At 38.5% G+C, this 3,017-nt stretch overlaps 1 protein-coding gene across 1 annotated transcript in view; it reads right to left on the reverse strand.

The window, feature by feature from the left end:
• LOC104759337 (SWI/SNF complex subunit SWI3C-like) overlaps positions 1 to 3,011 on the reverse strand; it is an 8,437-nt gene extending 5,426 nt beyond the window's left edge. The window contains exons 1-2 of the mRNA XM_010482281.2: positions 2,838 to 3,011; positions 2,434 to 2,692 (exon numbers count right to left, since the gene is read on the reverse strand). The gene's annotated coding sequence lies outside the window, so the exon portion shown is untranslated. The remainder of the gene's footprint in view (positions 1 to 2,433; positions 2,693 to 2,837) is intronic.

Here is a 3,017-nt window from a genome sequence, read left to right on the forward strand (position 1 = left end):
ATTATTCCCCAGTGATCAAGAAAACGGAAAACTCGTGCAAAATCTTCAATGTCAACACCATCTACCAATCCTTGACAATCAGAAATCGTCAGTGTCTTTTCAGGGTTCTGCATATATTTTGAAACAATTGCGTTCCTGAATTCCATATAACTTTCGGGTGTATGATTTGGCGATTTTCCAGAGAAGAATTGTGGCACCACTTGCCTTTCAAGCCGATCCACTGTATTTGGTGCAAACCAATCTGTTCAAATGTAACAGCAAAAGTAAAACAATAAATTCGAGCACTGTGAACCAAAATATCAGAAATAAAAATAAACTAAGAGGGAAATCAGGATACTTCTGAACATAACCTCCAAGAACATAGCCCAAGTAAAATTTAGAGGACATCACTAGCATAATCCATTCAAGATACAATTCTGATCAAAGAAACCTAGGGCTACTCAAAGCCAGCAGTTATTCTAATTTTATTAATACATATACATAGATGATGTGCAAGAGTTCTAATACCTCTCCCTTTCCATCACACAGACCATAACAAAAATCTGATATGAAATGGAGTTGCTTTCAGAGTAATGTAAACTAAGAACCACGCACTAGATAGAAGTCAGATAAGACCTTATACATTCAGGAGCTACCGGCATAAGAACCCTTTGAGATATCTTAAGAAAAATCAAATTCTTGACAACAAATATGACTACTACAATACTAGTACCAACCAGCAAAATCTGATACTGCATTAAGTCTCACTTCTAACTTCAACATAGCCAACACTTACAAGTATTCAATTCATATGCAAACTCATGAACAGAAGGACAAGAGAAACAAACAAACCTGAATGCATAGGCAAGACATGGACCAGATCCCCAAACCGTTTAGCAACACCTTCTCCTTCCAATATAGGTGGTGGAGAGATAACATAAGCAGAAGACGCTCCATCACTCCTCTCGAGATCAAAAGACAGAGCATCAGCCGGCACAGTAGACAACGCTTGCAATTGCCCATATGCAATATTCTCCAGAGCCGGAAGCGAGCCTTGACCTCTAGTCTCCCCAATCAAACCACCTCTCTCAGCAGCCACAACAGCGGTTACAGACGCGTGTGGACGGATCACAACACGCTTAACCACAGAGGGGAAATCAGAGATGCGCGAACCGGAATCTTCAACTACTTCGCCAATACCGTGTCCTGGATCGGGAGTTGCGCCGCCGTTCTGGTGAAGCTCATCGGCATTATTATTATCAACGTCATCAATTTCTTCGTTGTTGTTGTTGTTGTCTTCGTCTTCTTCCTCGATATCTTCCTCCTCTTGTTTCGGTTTCCTCGCCGCCGATAACCCACCTCGCTTCCGTCGTTTCCATTTCCCTCTTCTATCTGCGACGGAATTGGGAAAAAGAGTAATTCAATTCGCAAAAGTAAACAATACCCATAGATACGATCTAAATGGGTAAGTCAAATCCCAATTCAAAATTGGATTTTGAGGGAAGATAGAAAAAAAAACTCGTTTCTAAATTGCAATTTTTTACCTTCAGAAGCTGGCATTCTTGTGGATGTAAGATAGAGAAATTGAGGTTTAGGGTTCTGTGGAATCAAAAGTGTAAGAGAGAATTGCTTTCTTTGTCTTCTTCTGTTCCTCCGAGTCGCTCTGATTTCTTCTAGAGCTCGAGCAACCCACAGCAAACCTTTTTCTCGGAATTTATTTCGCCATTGGTTTCTTTTTAGTCTTCTGTATTTGTTAATTCTAACCTTCTGGCTGTGTAAGAAGTTCGGAAACGCAGGTTTGACTTCAAGATTTCAAGCTTGGTTAACCAATCCGATTTCGGTTTATAATCAAATTTACTTCGGTTTGTATTGATACCGTTTGGTTTCACATTTAAGATATAATTAACGGTTTTGTTCGGTTTTTTAGTTCAAATTGGTTAAACCGATTGAAATTGATACATTAAGGGTAGGGGTGATACTGGTGTGGTGGTTAACCGAACCAATTAACATGGACATACTCCTCTCACAATACTTGGGTTCACCCCTAGGGGTGAACCTCTTCATTCACCCCCTTATTATATAAATAAATAAAATCTGTGTATATTATTCTAAAATTAAAAACTTAAACCGCTCTTTTATAAACCCAAACCGATATATAATTTCGTTCTAATTATAAAATCTAAACCCTAACCATCTAATTTGTAAACCCAAACCGACATATACTTTCGTTCTAATTGTAAAATCTAAACCCTAACCATCTAATTTGTAAATCCAAACCGACATATAATTTCGTTCTAATTGTAAAATCTAAACCCTAACCATCTAATTTGTAAACCCAAACCGACATATAATTTTGTTCTAATTGTAAAANTGAATCTGTTCCTTTGTGGTCATATCCATTTGCAGGGTTTTCCGAATTAGTTACACCTGGAACCTCAACATTATCCAAAAGACCATCCTCCACAGGTAATCGAAGAAAATGAAGAATGCATTGAGCTTTTGATTTGGAACCAACATGATCTGCAATCTGAATCCAATTTTCATTGTAGAGTTCCACAGCTTCAAGAAGTAAGAGAGTTTCCTGATCATTCCAATTGTCTCCATCTTGATCGCCATAAAATTTGGATGGATCCACTCTTACAAAGTCAAGACAAGAATGTCCAACAACAAATCTTCCATGGTGAAAACAATCAGAGCATAAGACTACATCCCCCTGTAAAGTAGAGATGAAGCAAATTTAGTTAGAAGCGCTCTGATATCCGAAACAGTAAGCAAGATAAGGTTTTGAGTCTATAATGGAAAAAAATCAGATAAATGATACACAAAGAGTAATGCGTGAGGGAAAGCATGCTAAGAACCTTCTTTTGCGATTGGAAGTACACAGTTGGAAGAGGTCGAGAACAATGGTTGCAATGATTATCACATAGGTGTTCACGAATTCTGATGTCCAAGTCAGGGATGTCACCATCCAAGCTTGACAAGGATGAATACACTTCAGCCCCCTTGTGTCTACAGTTGGGCTTGTCAAATTTGATCAA

This window comes from Camelina sativa, chromosome 17 (assembly GCF_000633955.1).
Source record: "Camelina sativa cultivar DH55 chromosome 17, Cs, whole genome shotgun sequence".
Taxonomy (NCBI): domain Eukaryota; kingdom Viridiplantae; phylum Streptophyta; class Magnoliopsida; order Brassicales; family Brassicaceae; genus Camelina; species Camelina sativa.